Source organism: Euprymna scolopes, chromosome 23, assembly GCF_053919585.1.
Source record: "Euprymna scolopes isolate OS-2025 chromosome 23, ASM5391958v1, whole genome shotgun sequence".
Lineage (NCBI taxonomy): Eukaryota > Metazoa > Mollusca > Cephalopoda > Sepiida > Sepiolidae > Euprymna > Euprymna scolopes.
The window spans coordinates 65,792,707-65,811,048 of NC_136504.1; the positions used below are offsets into that span (position 1 = coordinate 65,792,707).

The 18,342-nt window shown below is 33.8% G+C and overlaps 1 protein-coding gene and 1 pseudogene across 11 annotated transcripts in view; both read left to right on the forward strand.

The window, feature by feature from the left end:
• The window catches only part of LOC145245959 (3',5'-cyclic-AMP phosphodiesterase 4C-like), a 1,213,142-nt gene that overhangs the window by 332,580 nt on the left and 862,220 nt on the right, over positions 1-18,342 (forward strand). The gene's annotated exons all lie outside the window — the stretch shown is intronic.
• LOC145246351 (U6 spliceosomal RNA) lies at positions 16,094-16,192 on the forward strand (annotated as a pseudogene).

The window sequence follows — 18,342 nt, forward strand, 5'->3', positions numbered from 1 at the left end:
TATTGATTCGCCTCAGGCAGATTTTTTAAATTATAAGAGGAATTTTTAAAACAGTTAAATTAGATTCATTAATAGGCTGTTCTTGTTATGGTAGGGAAATAAACCACACACAGGCCAAGAGACGTTTGATTGTAATACATTCTTAAAGGGATCTCCAAATTTGTTGTTGTATTTAATGGCAGTTAACGAACGTTGCTTTTTCTAAGGCTTTTTTACTATATATTTCAACTGGAATAATACTCATCCCAGGACAAATAGAATTAATTCCCTGAATAGAACAGTTTTTCACTTTTTTTTTTTTTTTTGCTGGGGATGGGGTATCCTACTAAATGCATGATATTCAGCCACTATTTCACAAACTTCAACTGAGAGATCTTTTCGGGTAGTTTTTGAAATTCCTTTTCATGCACCTGGTTTCTCCTATGTTTGCTGGAATGTTCTTTTATGAAGATTAAAATCAGCATACAATGTTACCAAACCTTATTCTAGAACCTTCATTCACATAAAAATGCATTACATGATTTTGATGATAGAAAATGCCTAAATTTTAAGACCTTACCAAAGGATACATTGCAAGGATCAGACTTGTGACCTATGAGTGACAGAATGAAACATTTTAAGAATAAATTAAAATTCAGGTTATCTTGCTTTATTGGTGTTTTATGATTATGGATCAAATTGAATTCGAATTTGATTTGAGCATTCATCCTATCCTCTCTTGCCTACAAATAGAACATTTAACACAATGTGGACCTTCTAACCTTTTTTCTTCAGCCATATTCATGGCCGTACTCCTTTACTAACATCCTTCTCTTTCATTTCTCTTTTTATTTATATGTCAATGAAGATGACCCAATAAAAATGTTCGAATGAGACTTTGTCTTTCTATTCTACAAGTTAATAGCACAAAAAAGTGGAGAGGGCAAAACAAATAACTGTCACAAAACGATAGAAGATTTAATATTCTAACAACCTGTTAGTTTTAAAATTTTGGAAAATATTTGTAACTTTTATTGTTTCCAATTTGTGTCGTTAATTCCACTACAGCGATTTCGCCAAAGAAAATGGTGGTCAATTTTTTCTGTTTTAAGTGGTCTTTTATTTCAAGAGGCGCTTTATATATATATATATATATATATATATATATATATATATATATATATATATATATGTATATATATATATGAAGTAATTTTTAAAAAAAGCTTACAGCATCACTAATTCTTAGTCCGAAGGTGTTTTCCAGTCAGATTAGGATAAGTTCGTTTTTGTTCTCAAATGCGCTGAAGGCAGTGGATGGCTGTTACACACGGATGCTCAGGATGGCCCTCAATACATCATGGAGGAGCCACACAGCAAACCAACAGCTTTATGGTGACCACCACCAGTATCACTGAAAGTACAGCAGAGAAGGATGAGTGGCCGGTCACTGCATGTGGCAGTAAGCCAGCAAGCTAGTTCTCTGGATATCAACAGATGGACACCCAAACTGTGATAGAAGAAGAATGACCTACATTGACAACCTGCTACAGGACATAGGATTGGAAAATGTTTGGGATTTGCAAACTGTCATGCAAGAGCAAGAAAACTGGAGAAGTCATGTAGATTCGGTGGTGAAGCGTCCTGAAAGACGACGGAGATGAGATTGTTTTTCTTTTTGTTTTATAGATCTTTTAAACCTATAATAAGCGATCATCTCAAAAACAAAACAAAAAAAAATCAACGTCCATTTTGTTCAACAAAATCGGTGAACAGAAAATAATGAAACACATTTTGAAATATCAAAACTTATAAATATTTTCCAAAAGTTTAAAACTAACAAATTGATAGAGTATTAAAGTTTCTGTGTTTGATAAGTTATTTGTTTATTTTTTGTTTATTTTTTGTTTATTTTTTTCTCTTTTTTCTCTTTTTGTTTTTTTTTGTGGTCCCTCGACAAAAGGAGGGTGGAGCTGTAAATTCACCCTCTTCCGTTCGTCCGTCCCCACTTTTCTTAATAACTACGTCTTGGAATTTTTGAAAATTTTGCACAAACATTAAACATGATATGAGTAAAAAAGTACCAGAACGGATTTTCCCGGAAAACTCTGGTTACCCCCCTAGGGGTGCCTTTTGGGTTAAAATGGCGAAAATTGACACTTTTGTGCTTATTAAAAAAAATTGATGCCTCGGATTTTTATAAAACTTTCTGAAAAGATGTAGCTAACTGATTTCTATATAATTTTGTTTTTCTATACTTCACGATAACTCTTGGGTGTGCCCCAAGGGCCCTACTCCATTTTTGGGACTATTTTACCATATTTGTCCAAAATTCTCTGTATATATCTGTTTAGCAGTTTTGCATGGTGATGAACTCAGATTTAAATATGTTAAGGCCTAGGGGACTTTTGGGACTAAATGGGGGGGGGCAATAAATGATGGACTTGGTCATTTCTTTTTTTGCATGGTGCAAAACTCAAATTTACATATGCTATGGCCTAAAACTGCACCGTTAATTAATTTTCACCAGGATTCACTGGGGACTTTTGGGGCTAAAAAGGGAGGGGCAAATGCTGAACTTAGTCATTTTTTGTGCCTCGTTCACTGTGCACTCACGGGCGACCATGCATGCTTCACTCGTTTTTTCTGTTATCAACTATATTATTATTATTATTATCAACTATATTATTATTATCAACTATATTATTATGTCGGAATTTCTCTTGCTTCCAGATAAATTTGACGCTAAAGTAACTAGACTGAAAAAAAGCATGAAACAAAAGAGGGGTAGTGGGTAAAGAATGAAATATAAAGGTCTTGATTTGAAACGAAGGAGAAACTTTATTTACAATAAGTTGCAAATTTTTCCCTTTGTGGCCATTAAACTTAAACGCCAAGGTAATATATGAAAAAGTAACATGTAAAGAAAAAATGACAACACTGCTGGTTCTTATAAAGAAGTTGTGTGTATCCATTAACGAATACAACAAGAATATACAAAATAGTAGTATCTCCTAATCACACTCGCATATGAAATTAATTTTAGGAGCATACTCACAATTGAAAGCCTGTTAGGCACATGCCTTTTTCTTTTTTTTGTTTAAAGTTCTTTTAGAATTTTCCTTCCATCCATGTTGCATGAAAACCGTAGACACACATGTATTACAGGAGAAAGACCTCATCGCTTGTCCAGATAGGAAATTCCATAATACCTTGTCACGTAAAAGGGTATTTTCTTTAATTTCACTCCCCCTAAAATACGTGTAGAACCGTAGTCACGTAAATAGTTTCCAGAAGTCTGTCTCGTCACAGCCGGGTATTAATTTCTTGCCGGGTTTACTTCTTTGAAGGAGGGCTCGTCAAAATTCCATTTTTGGCGCCGGGCAATGAACAACACGTTCACTCTCCTCGTCAGCAGAATTTCAAAAGAGGACGAAATATGCGCTGGGCTTGTGACGTCACAACAGAGCTAGCATTTCCCTTTTCTCCAAATTAAAGGGAGTTTCGTACAAACCGAAAATATACAAAACTAAAAATCATAATGGATACAAAATACAAAAAATCATATATAAGAACCAGATAAACAATAATAAATGTAAACAGGGGGGATGCACCATTATTGGCACAAAAAAATTTCCAACAATTATTATCAACTATATTATTATTATTAACTATACTACAGATTTGCTCGATAAAATTTAACAGCCATTCAGGGAGCCAACCACTTCAATATCTTCAATATAACCAAATAATTTGCTAAAATTACTAGATTTGTGATTAAATAACCAGAAAAAGGTTGATATACCACAAATCAAAACCACTACAACGGGAAAAAAATAAAATTAAAATTAAAAACAAACAAAGTGCGTTAGAAAAAGTTGTATTGCTACAGCGAATACAGTAAAAAAGCGTAAAGCGTTATTAAAGGGGGATAATTCAGTATTGATTTATTTTATCACTTATATTCGTAAATGCCAGTTTAATTAATTGTCGGTTAGTGAAGATGAATAACAGGATAAATTGTTTCCTCATTTTTTTTTTTTTTTTTCAATTAGTTTGTCACGCAGTCACCTTTTTAATGAGATTAGATTTTTAATTGGATAGAGATGTATTAAGGTGATTTTTCTTTGGAAAATAGGATGATATTAGATAGACGACCGTCCTCCACATGAAAATACATATAATGAAACGCACATAAAACAACTATTAAAAAAAACAGAAAAAAAATCTCTTATATATAAAGCAAAGTTGCCTGCATGTCAATCAGTTAAACGGTGGAGCTAAAATCCTAACTAGCCGCAGATTTTGTAATCAATACTTGCAACTTGATGTCCTTATTGGAGTCAGAAGTTCCCAAACCTTTAAGCCCATTATGTAACGTTACCCAACACGTTGTAGACTCAGTCGTAAAGTAGACAAAGAATAGGAAAGAACTTCAACTCGCTTTTTTCCCATTCTAACATCAACATTTACTTCCTCACCATGCGTGACTTTTTGTTACAGCCGTAACATCACCCACGTCTCACGTGATCTCCAACGTGTTTCCATGTCTCTAACGTGATTGTCTTCTCTAAGGTGCTCATTCTCCTTTTTATAGTCTTTTATAGTCTTTTTCTTCACTGGTAACGTCATTTCGCATGCATTCCTTATGCATGTTCGTGCTCAGTTTTAATTTTGAATAATTGTAACAATGTAAAAATAACATTTGAAACAAATTTTACAACATTTTTAGTGTTTTTATTTCAGTTTGATAATGTCTATTATATTCGAACAATAAGTTAAAAAGACAAAATATTTTCATTTGTTCAATGGTTATGTAGATAAGCGTTCACCTTTGGTTCCAGTATTGTATACAATCTCTCAGGGTTCGAATCTCATGCTAAACAAGTGTTTTTTTTTATTTTGTCTTTTCTTTTTTGCTATAACGTTCCAGTTATTTCTGAGAATGTATTGATAACAATTATAAACCTTCATCTAAAAATATTTTATAATGAGTTCAAGTTTAGAAAAAAACTATTTTCCCCATTTTTTTTCTATGCAAAAAAGAAAGATTTGCAATGACGGGTACGTCAGCTAGTTTTTCTGTTTCTCGTGAATTCAGCTCTCTCTCTCTCTCTCTCTCTCTCTCTCTCTCTCTCTCTCTCTCTCTCTCTCTCTCTCTTGCACCCTAAGCACCCCGAAGCCATTCTCATCTCTATAAATCTACTATCAAATCATGCATGGACTATTGTTATCATATTTGGGCCAGTGAATCTCTGTCCTATTTGAGGGTTCTTGATGAAGTACCGAAACGTATCTGTAATTTGATTGGTCCCGCCCTTTCTTCTTCTCTCTACCCTTTCTCTCTCACAGATGTGATGTTGCTAACCCCAGTCTTTTCTATAAATACTGTTATGGCATGTGTTCTTCAGAATTGTTGTATCTATTTCTGCTTCCTTTGTTTCTGCTTGTTTGACTCATTGGTCTAGTGGTTTTCATCAATTCACTGTTTTGATACCTCATTGTAATACAGCTTCCTATTTCAGTAGCTTCTTTACAAGAACTGCAGGATTGTGGAACTCTCTTCCTGCTGACTATTTTCTTCCTATCTACACCTTTTGGTCTTTTTCAGACTAAGGCTAATAGGCATCTCCTGTCTTTGCAATAATCCTTTTGTTCTTGTTAGCTCCATACATCAAGTGGCTTCATGCCTTGTCTGGAGTGATTTTCATATATATATATGTTAATCGTGACACCTTGCACTGATTATTCCCAAAAGGATGAAATACTAGTGTCTGTAGGTATTTACTAATTATTATAATAAATATATATATATATATATATATATATATATATATATATGTGTGTGACATTTTCTTCTATTTTTATTTTTTTTAAAAAAGCTGCATAAAAAGATCTTATTATCTAAGCTAGTTATTTATATACATTTATTCTTTAACTAACTGTGCCTACCCGGCGTTGCCCTGGAGTTTTTTGGGGTATTTTTTGTGTATGTGTGTGTGTTATTGTATCATTACACCATACGCTAATTCAAGTAAAAGAAAAGGGAAAATTTCTAAAGAGCCTGAAAAATTGAACATTAAAAATAAATTTTTAAAAAATGATAGTTTATACTTTACAGTGAGTTGATTTAGCAAATAAAATTCACAGAACTTAATTCACTTTGAGTTCAAATAACGTTTTAAGGACACGTAACCAATTTTTTCTTTTTGTTAAATCTTACCTATTTTCTAGCTTTCTTGGAAATCAATTATGTGTATGTGAAAGAGAGTGATTTGTTTGTGTGTTTTTGTCTGTGGTCACACGGACTTGTGGTTAGTGATATACTAATATTTTGGTTAATGGTGGAATCAGAAGTGGGATGCATATCATGAGTTTTTCATGCTGCTTACATGTAATCCGCTATTATTGTATCAACTTTTCAAGCCACCATATCTTATAAATTGTGCCAGTTCTTAGAAATTAGTTGTATGCATAAAAAATATGCTATCTGAGTAAAAACTGTCGGCCTGAAAATTAGTGATCATTCTATGTTAAATATATATGCGAAACCGACCCCCCTTCAAAATTCTGAATTAATAGTTTGTTTGTTTTATTATCACTAAGTATTCTAGGTGTTTACATGTAATCGCCTAAAAAAGTAGGATCTCGTTTTTATTTGAGAGCAATTATGGTTAGACCGAATGTTTAGAATAGTTGACAGACGTGAAAGTTTAATCTTCTGTCGATCTGTTTGTCTTTTAAATTTTGGAATTGTTTTTTTAATGTTTTTTGTTTGTTTTTTTTTTGGTTTGTTTTTTTTGTTTTGTTTTTTTAATTTTTATCGCTGTTATCAAAGGCAAGAAAAGTTAATCTTTTATATATCTGTGTAATTTTTAAGTTTTGAACAAAATTTTCAAGCGATATTTTCATTTATGGACGATTTGGATTTTTTTTTTTTTTTCACACCCTTTTTTCTGTTAACCAATCGCTTGTTTAAGCATTAAATTAACAATCGAACCAAATTATATATTGTTTTAATCTATTTATATAATTATTGGATAGTAAATAGCTTCTAAAATTTTCAGTCTTTTGATACATGGGAATTTGTGAAGCCAGAAATTCGGCAATAAAGACTTACAAATTCCTTTAATTTTTCGAAGATCACAAAGTAATTCATTATTCTTTCTTTTTATTTATTTTTTTTTTTTTTTTCAAAAATATTAACAAAAGATTTAAATGACTTGCTTACGAAAAACTCTAAATTTATTTTGGTGAATTTAATTTCATAATTCATTTTTTTTTTTTTTTTATGCTATCGCATAAATATTCCAGTACTAGTATATAAAAAGCAATAATGATTAAATGTCTAATATCAAACTTGCGTTGACGAGAGAGAGAGAGAGAGAGAGAGAGACAGACAGAGAGAGAGAGAGAGACAGAGAGAGACAGAGAGAGAGAGATCGTCGCCAGATGTAAATAAAGAGATGTAATTCCCTTTCTTTCATTTCATATTGACTCGAAATGAAAGAATATTCTTGTATTATAGGAGTTACCTCCCTTGCAGTTCTTTTTAGTTTTAGTTTCTGGCGCACACTCAATTCGTGTTTTACGCTTTATCTCAAAATAATTTGAATAATTTGCACTTCGTTGTATTAAAAGGAAAAATAAATAAAATAAGAAAATAAATCAAAACATTTTTTGCGTATGTTTGCCGAACTATATTTAATTCTTATAAAAATAAAATTAATCGATTTTTTTTTTTCTTTTTGCCATTTGCTAATCTTCCCACGAGGGCAGAGTGAGCTACAGGGGTGATTTTTAATGTAAGGGAAATTCAGTGACCCAACAATGGACATTCTGGATTACACATGGCCTTAGTCTAGAAGAATTTCTCATCACTGACCAAGGACAGAAAAGTTGAAGTGTAATATCAGAACAGATAATACACTTTGCTCTTAGCCAAAGGGCCAATTAATTTAAACAAAAATTAAAATTCACAATAAATAATTCTTTATCTTAGACCCTATTTATTTTGGGGTTATGAAGGGTGTCGAGTGTCATTATTTTGACAATAATAAACTTTTACCAAAAATGTTATTTCAACTATCTGTGCATATTTATTTGTTTTCCCATGAGGGCAAAGTTTCACAGATGTATTTCCCTCTAAAAAAGAAGCACTCTGAATGGGAACAAAAATGTCAACATAGCCTCATTGACACTTCCTGACAAATAAGGCAATTTTTATTTTTGTCCCAATCCAGAGTTCTCTATTTTGAGGAACATGATTTTCCTTACATTAAAATCTAACTTGTGTCTAAGTCTGTCCTCGTTGGGAGGTAAGTAAATAGGTACATAAATTAGTCCACCCCAAACCATCGACAGTAAATTCATCACTCATAAAGGAAGAAATAATTTCTTAATCTATTGTCTTATGAGACAGAACATATACTACACTATGATCTTTGCTGAAAACTGACTGTGTTGAAAAACAATTTGATTATTTATTTTGGCTATTTTCCATTTTTTTTTTTTTTTTTTTTTTTTTTTGAAAAATTTCTTCTAAAATTATTTTTTTCAGAAACTTTGCTTTGAGGCTAGGTTTTTCATGCCAGCTCAATTCATCCTCCACTATTAGTTTGAAAGATTCTGGGTAATTTTAAGCTAGTGACTTTTCTTCTATCAGGCTAAGATATAGACCTGTGTAATTCTAAGAAGTCCACCTTCCTAGGCTTTATCTTTTCACATGTTGAGAAAAGGTTGGTTTATTACTAATCACCTGAGGTGAATGCCAACAAGGCTGCCCAAGCATTGTGAGTCAGAGTGTACATAGTCTTTTGCATTGGCTTTTCAGTTCCCACCCTTCAAACTTGTGTCACATCCTCATGCAGTAGAAGGGATGTAAATTTATATACATAAACTCAATGCGTGAGTGTGTGATGCTTATGTGTTCTTTATAGAAAGAAAGGTTTAAGAATTTACATAAAATCTAAAAGTGTATTCACATGTAAAATTTACAGGGGAAACAATGGAAGTGGTCCCGAATCTTGAAGTGCCCGCCTTACCTAAGGAGTTGGGGGGGGGGGCTGAATCTGTTTTAAAACTTCAAATAAATCATGTGTTCATGAAATTTGTCTTGCACATATAAAATTCTGTGGGAAGACAATGGAAGTGGTCTTGAATCGTTACTTTATCCTCTATTTACTGAATACCTACATGCTCTCATATTTAAGTGACCCATTGGAACAGAACGCCGTTTAAACTGAAAATACGTATATTCAATTTTAATGAAATGGGAACCATATGTATAAGACATTAATTTAGAAATTTTTCCAATAGGTCAGTTTCTTCTAACTATATAAGAGGTGAAACAAGGGGAAAAATCGAGGTAGGATGCACAGGAAAAACAAATATGATGTTATGAGTAAAATAAATATGTAGTAGTGATCTTCATTCAGTAACGAGCAAAGTCTATGGTTCCCCTTCACCAAACTTTCACAAGAAACACATCTAGCTGAAAACACTATCAATAATTTCCCCCACTCTTTATCTGTGCCTAAACCTAAACGTAGATTTCATGAACAAAGCTTCTTTCTTAGAATTGTACGCCTATGGAACTCTCTTCCATTTGCCTGCTTTCCTGCTGACTACAATATGGTCATCTTCAAGTCCAACGTAAACAAGTTCTTGATGAACCGTTCCCCTTAAATAATTCAATTTACTAAACAATTACTATGATATTGTCCCATTGTCTACTGTACACTCTTTAACCCTTATCCTTGAGTGGCCTCTGGACCTTGATAAGTGGTAACTCTTATGTAAAAATAAAAAATAAAAAGGCTGGTCTTTCTGCTAGGACTTTAATTTTTGAGAAAAAGTACAAATCTTACCTAAAATCATATGGATTATAATTTTGTTTAAATTAAAGTAAACTATTTTTTTGGGTACACATTTTTTTTAATGTAATCTATTTCCTCCCCCCCCACTCTCTCTCTCTCTCTCTCTCTCTCTCTCTCTCTCTCTCTCTCTCTGGCCCTCTTCTATCTCTCTAAAGTTAAATTAAAAGAAAACCCTATCTAGAAAGATTTTGAAATAATTCATATATTGTTTTATACTTTCTGAATTTCACATTTTTTATTTACTAACGACTCCCCCACTTATAGAGGCTAAAAGCCACTCATAAATAAGAGTCAATGAGATGAGTAGATATATAGATATATAATATATTTTTGTCAGTTTAAAGGTGAATGATAATTTGAGAGCATTGAAAATAATGAACATATGAGCAAAATTTACTGATGTATGAGGACACTTTATGATAAGTATTTATTGACATTAGATTTGAAGATGACCATGTTATTTTTTTTTGTTTTGTTTTTTTTTTGGCATAGGAATCACCACTTATCAAGGCCCAGAGACCACTCAAGGATAAGGGTTAAGAGTGTACGGTAGTCAATTGGACAATATAGTAATCGTTAGTAATGGAAATTTGGTGAATTTGTTAAGTGGAATGGCTCATCAAGAACTTGTTTACATTAAACTTGAAAACAACCATATTGTAGACAGCTGGAAAGCAGGAAAACAGAAGACAGTTTCACAGGCATGCACTTCTAAGAAAGAACCTTTGTTCATTGAATTTACGTTTAGGTTTAGGCACAGATAAAGAGTGGGGGAAATTATTGATAGTGTTTTCAGCTAGACGAGTGTTTCTTGTGAAAGTTTGGCGAGGGGGACCATAGATTGAATCTCAGTCGAGCACTTACCATGAAAATAACAATAAAGCAGAGACAAACTCGCAACGTCTCTTCTGTGAGATAGAGGTTGCAAAGAAGAGAAAAGGACATCTACTACGAGGCTACATAGTCTATTTTGAACTCTATCGAGGCAGGACAAGTCCTTTCTAGCAGCTCCTGCCCAGATGTGGCAACAGTATTCCATTCTTTGACGTACCTGGCTCTTATATAGATAAAGAATTGCATCAGCAGTGAAATATTTACTAAATCGATAGAAGGATCCCACCATTTTTACAGCGGCCTTGGCAACAGATTTGATGTACGTGTTCTATTTCAGATCAGGAGTAAAGCTCAAGCCAGAAGCTTGTCAAAACATGAGGCCTCCCCCAAGACGAGAGCCATTCATTTTAATTGATGCCAGATGTGGGGTCAGAGCGTTGATGATGTAAAGATAAAAGCTTGGTTTTAGATGCATTAAAAGTAACCAGTCACTCCTTTCCCTATTGTACCACGTGCTCAAGATCAGAGGAGAGAGAATCGGAGAGAACTTGGTCGTTTACTGTCTTAGATGTGCTACCATAAATGGTAGTGTCATCAGCATAAATGTCTATGAATGATGTAAGGATGTGATTTGGAAGATCATTAATGTAGATCAGGAAGAGAGTTGGGCACAGGATGGACTCCTGAAGGACTCCGGCATTAATACTGTGAACATCTGATTTTTACTCACCAAATACTACTCTTATGAACCTATCAGAGAGAAATGATTTAATAATTGAGAAGACATTTCCAGCTATACCATAGCTGGAGATCTTGTGAAGTAAACCTTTATGCCATACCCTATCAAAGGCCTTTGATATATCAAGAGCAATTGCCCTAGAAAGGTTGCCTCTGTCGAGAGATTCACTAATCCTATGAGATATAACTGTAAGCACATCTGCTGTAGATCTAGCAGAATGAAAACCATATTGCATGCCAATAAGAAGGTTATTTTTGCTGAAATGGTTGATTACTTCTGTATTTAACACAGATTCCAGCAACTTACTCATGACGCACAGGAAACTTATTGGCCTGTACTGAGAGAGAGATGAGCGATCCCCTGAATTCTTAAATACAGGGCATACTGATGAGATTTTCCAGGGAGATGGGAAGCAATTCTCCTTAAGATAACGTTTAAACAGTTTTGTAAGTATGGGCACTAGTTCTGGTTGAAGTTTTTTGAGTTCTATAATTGGAATACTGTCAGGGCCGGTTGCTTTACTGAAATCAAGGTTTTTGATTAGCTTGGCAACATCACGTACAGATATTTTTATATCACATAGCGTGTTTTCTGATACAGGAGGAAATATTGAGGGTTGACGGCCTTGGTCGCAAAGGGTAGAAATAGCTGCAAAGTTCTTGGCAAAGAGTTTGGCTTTGTCTGATGCTGACGAGATTACCTCAGGTCCATTGATGATAATTTGGATAGAGCCCACGCTTTTGTTCAGGATTCTGTTTGCTATATGCCGAAACTGGTGGGAACTAAACCGCTGCTCTCTTGCATTCTTTATTACTTTCTTATAATGGTTGCTGGCAGTCCTGAGAGCGGCTTTAGTCTCAATACATCTATTATGTTGGAAGCAATGGAAAAAAAAGATTACTGTGTGCAATGGCAGCAGCACATTCTGGAGAAATCATAGCTGGCTGTTAAGTTTTTGCTGGAACTTTTTTGAGGATATGAAACGGTCTAAACCTACAATTAATCATTCCGTCAGGTCTAATACTATAGATGACACATCCTCTTAAACATGGAACGCAGAAGTAGACCTGATATAAATATACAGAAGCTATCCCAGTCAGCCATAGTGTATCAATATACTGTACGATAGAGAGGTACTTTTGAGGACTTATTACATTTCATTTTTATCTTAATTGATACAACAGAGTGGTCGGAAGACTCAAGAGGAGGCAGAACGGAAATTGAACATAGTTCAGGGCAAGTTGTGAGAAAAAGCCCTAGGAGACTCGCATATTGGCCGTCAGTATCGGACACACGGCTGGGTTCATGAACAATCTGAGTGAGGTCATAAGCAATGGAGAAATCATGACAGAAGCTCCCCTCATCATCGGTCTTATTTGAGTGGGTTAACCATTCCACATTGTGAACATTGACGTCTTCACATATGTGAATGCTAGCTGAAGGATAAGCAGACAGGATGCGGTCAATTTTCTCAGATATGCTTTTAAAGATAGTAACTCAACTGTTGTGGGGCGATAGAGAGTAAATATAAATGCAGTAGTGTGAGCAAATGCAACTTGGAAGCACATATAGGGTAAGTTAGGATCTTCTCTGGAGATGTCCCTACCACATAGAAAGCTATCTTTAATATAGGCTGACATTCCATGGTGATCTTGGGGGTCAGATTTGGAAGTTAAGTTTGAGTATCCATTAATTACAAACTCATCTAGGGAAATAGTCTGTCCAATGCCAGTGTCGTTTAGAAATAGTCTCCTGTAATTGGGTTTCAAACTCTGGAAGGTTAGAATGTAAACCTCTGATGTTGGAGAAGGAGACATAGTAGAGGGGGGAGTCTACATTGGAAGTTGGAGATCCGGGTTTAATCGTGTATTTTTTCTTAAAACTTATCATGATGGAGTTTGGGGATTTGTGGACAGAAAGGGAAACTGAGAGAAAAAGAAACGAAAAAAAAAATTTTTTTTGTAGCCTGTAGGGAAGTAATCTTCTTCCAACGTGTTCCACAGATAAGACATTCTTGAAAACTGTTCATGGAACGTGATATGACATGTTTAAGCTTCAATAATGGAACTTTTCTTCATACAAAACCTGCACGATTTAGAACTCTACTGATTGTATCCTTGCTCACATTAATCCCAGCTTCTTTGAGGTCGATTTGAACTTCACTACGAGTAAGAAAAGGGTTTTTTTGTACCTTTCTGCTTATCCGCCATGATTTTTTTTTTCATTTAATTTCCTTGGCCGACCACATCTGGGAAGATTTGCCACAACTTCACCAGGGTTTTTAAACTTTCTAATAACGTTTTCAACTGTACTAAGTGGTAGATTAAGTTCCCTTGATATTATTCCATACCTTTTTCCTTCTTTGTGCTTATCAATGATTTTTTTGACGAATGTCTATCGACAACTCTTTAGTTTTAGGCATTTTTATAAATGAACTGGTTGACTTTGAAGGAGTGAGCCCAAATTTGAAGAATTTTATAAAATTATTTTAATGTAAAGCTCTGATTGGTCAGTGATAACTCGTTTGCATTATTGCAACATGCTAAGCAAAAGTCATTTTGATTTATTTCAGAAAAAGAATTTTTTTAAAGTGTATCCAATACTTTTGCATTTGTTAATTCATATTTTTCATTAAATATAAGCTTTCTAAACTTTGATTTTGTAATCAAATAATTTAGAATAGTAATAGGAATATACTGACCAAATTTTAGGTAAAATCTTGAACTCTAATTAAAGTTATGAAGAAAAATGTAATGTATCCAATACTTTTGTGTGGCACTGTACATGGTTTGTTATCAACACAATCACAAATCATAATAGCACAAATTCTATCTTGTGTCATCCACTCCTTCTCATGATCAAGGCATTCGAAATTAATGTTTAACAATAGCACAAAGAAACAAAGAAATAAGCAAATTCGAAGAAAGGGCCCTTTATTGAGATGTTTGTGTTGCCTTCTCTTCTGCAATTTTAAATTACAGATATTTGATGGCCTTTGGCTCTTAGATTATCGTCCATCGTGAGTCATTTGCTACCTGTGCATTTCACTTCAAGATTTCCATCAACTTGTATCCATCTTTCACTCTCTCCCTCTTTTAGCCATTTGTTGTCACATCTGCTTCTGTTACACAGGAGGTCAAGCTGACATCCAAGTGCTTGCTAAACTGACTCCAACTGAACCCTATTCTTTGTTATCTTCGACCTACAAAAATTATACTCGCCTAATATTTAACACTCGATCTGATTCTTATTTGTGTCAGGAGTCAGAAACCTTTTGCCGCAGTCGAGTAATGCAACCATTTTTCCAGCAACCTTAGCAACAGATTTAATATGAGTTTTAGATCTGGAGTGAAAATTAGTCCTAGGAGCTTGTGAAAACAAGGAGCTTCCTGAAGGAGAGTCATTTATTTCGACTGGCACTAAGCAAAGATCTGTTTGATAGTATTGAAAGGAGAGAACCGCTTTTTTTGCAACTGTGCTATGTGCTTCATATCAGAAGAGAGGGAATCAACAAGATCTTGATCTCTGAAGTAGTTGTTGCATCTGTGAACTTTTTAGATGAGAATTGCATATTCATATTCTTTGGCCTACTGTTCTCATCTTGAGTGTCATTTTCACAACGTTTCGGTCGATGTAAACTCTGACCTTCTTCAAGTATATCTTGTCAAATTTTGTTGTGTTTCTGTTGAACTCGGGAATCTGAATAGAATTTCGAACAAAACTCTTTATTTACTACACGGGAGTAGCATGTTCTCGTTTTGTCAGCCATGACTGGATAGAGGTCCTAAGTAATTTGTAATTGTATTTTTTGGTTGCTTACACTGAGAATTGAACTTTCAACCTTCAGGAGAATATCACTTTTTACAATTGGTTTTTCCAAGTACTTTCACCACTGTGGTGTAAAACGTTGTGAAAATAACACTCAAGATGAGAACAGTTGTCTGAAGAATCCAAATAATACGAATAGTTGTTCTATTTCATGAATCAAGTACTGCTAGGTGTTACTTCGTTTTTAATGTATTTGTTATTAACAAAAAAATTTGGTGTGTCGCAAATTTTGATTCTGAATATGGAACTAGAGAAAAAAAAATTGGAAACCATAGCACAGACAGCATGGCTGTTTTCAACTTTGTCTTTTTTATTGTAGAAGTATTTTTGAACACAAAGTGTAGACAGTATCTCAAGTATATTTCTGTTTTATCGATACTCTTTTTAAAGGCTCAAATCAATACAAGATTCAGTCAGCAGGAGGTGGAATAACCTGCAAAGAAATAACGAATATGAAACAAGAATGTTGCTTCTTTTACAATGAACGATCTCTCCACTCCTTTCTCTTTTCTCTTTAATCTCTCCTTTTCCATTTAACATTACTTTTCCTTTGTCCAGGGAACAGATGTTTTTGATATTTTGCAAGTTCTCTGTTTTCATGGTTTAGCAGGTCAGTTTTCTCCAAATTTTGGTTTGTATGGTCTTGTTCACTCACTTGCATCCTTAGCTGAGCAATCTTCCTGTAATGCAAGCCATTTATGCTTCTGCGACCGTTTATTCAGGAGAATGAACAGTTCACATGACCGTACCAGCATAACTGATTCATCTTTAAGATAATCTGTAGCAAATGCTCCTACCTAATTGTATAAAATAAAAATTAAAACAATAATAATAATAATTAAAATAAAAATAAAAAATTGGAATGATACAGAGAATATTAGCATAACCCCTACACAAGGATGATATACAAATTTGTGACGCGTTCCAATTTTTAATTAAAAAAATGAGAAGCACATCACATAAACCTAAGAAAACTGAAACTGCAAAAAATCTCATAAACTGTGCCGCCAGCCCTCAAAAAAGCTATTAGCCTTGGCTGATACTATACAAAATATTCGTGAGGGGGTCAAATAAGATAGGACTGAGGAAGGAGTGTCCCAACTAGAGCTCCACTAGATGAGTGCAAAGAATGCTGTAACCCCGGGAAGACTTATTGCCACCTAAATCCTAGTGAAGACCAATGGTCGTGGCCAGGAAGAAACCAATGGTAAGCAACTGTTGCATTAATGCAAAGTTATATGCAAATGTTATTAAAAGAGGTGGAGAGTATTGGAAATATGAAGAAACCTGTTTGTACACAGACTACAGGGGACACCACCAGTTATTATCAATGAGTAATGATGATGGCCTTTATGAGAATTCATAATGAACTCTGATGATGATAAAGGTTATCAAAAAAGGTGGAGAGTACTTAAAATCCGGGAAGACTCAAATTTCAGAGAACACCACATGTTGTTCTTAAAAAGAAATCTTTGCTAATGGTGTGTGTGAAAACTGCTAGTAAGTGAATAATAATAATAATTACTAGCTGCATATACCTGGCGTTTCCCAGTCGATACATATTACCGGGCAGAGGGATTAATCACATATTTAAAATACTGAATATCTTAACTTGTTAGGATATGTTACCACATGTTGGATTTAGAAAAGCATAAAGCACATCCATCTTGGTTTATGAAAATCAAACGCAAAGTAACTTTCATAGCTTAAACAGGAAATAATGTCCATAGCTTAAATAAATAAGCTTACTTCCGGTTTTAAGCACAACTGGTGTCAGCTATTAATAATTGAATATGAATTAAATTAAAGATAAATTTAAAAAATTAACTTTAAATAATATTTCTAAATATAACAACTAAAACGATTCTATTACAACACACACTTTATAAAATCGAACTAATTATTAAAATAGATTTTCTTTAATGTAAATGTACGTTTCTTTTGAATACCTAGTATATATATATATATATATATATATATATATATATATATATATATATATATATATATATATATATATATATATATATAGAGAGAGAGAGAGAGAGAGATAATGCTCGGTTTAAAGTGTATATAAGTCACTGTACATATGAATTAAATTGTGAACAAACATACAAGAATATGACTTTATTTTAAGACAAGACGCCTGGACAGTCAACAAAGTTTTATAATTAAAAGAAAAATAACTCCTATAAACCAAGCAATATAGTAAAAACCTAATAAAAGGTATAAACATATAGGCAGTGCCACTAGTAAGATACTCCGGACCATTTATAGGTTTGACTAAAAAATAACTGAGGCATCTCGACTAGAAGATGAAGAAACTCATTATTATGCACAATGCATTACACTCAAACGATGATGTGACCGACTCTAAGTGAAAAGGAAAGATGAAGAAGAGAACTTTTTTGTAAAGAAAACTTTGTAAATGACAAAAAAAAGAATTAGAAAAATGCATAATGCAAAACATCGAAAGAATAAACGAACTACAGCAAAAGATACTGAATAAACGAACTACAGCAAAAGATACTGAATAAACGAACTACAGCAAAAGATACTGAATAAACGAACTACAGCAAAAGATACTGAATAAACGAACTACAGCAAAAGATACTGAATAAACGAACTACAGCAAAAGATACTGAATAAACGAACTACAGCAAAAGATACTGAATAAACGAACTACAGCAAAAGATACTGAATAAACGAACTACAGCAAAAGATACTGAATAAACGAACTACAGCAAAAGATACTGAATAAACGAACTACAGCAAAAGATACTGAATAAACGAACTACAGCAAAAGATACTGAATAAACGAACTACAGCAAAAGATACTGAATAAACGAACAAGACAGGAAAAAGAGGCACTAGGGATAAGACAAAAGAAAAATTGGAAGAGAAACAGCTACACTGACAATTCATAAGGATGACAAAAGATGAGACTAACGAAAACACTTGGCGATGCCTACAAAAAGGGAACCTAAACAGAGAAACTGAATTCCTCATCACAGTCACACAAGGTAATGCAATTAAAATAAACCACATAAAAGCAAGGATTGGCAAGACATAAGAAAATAGTAA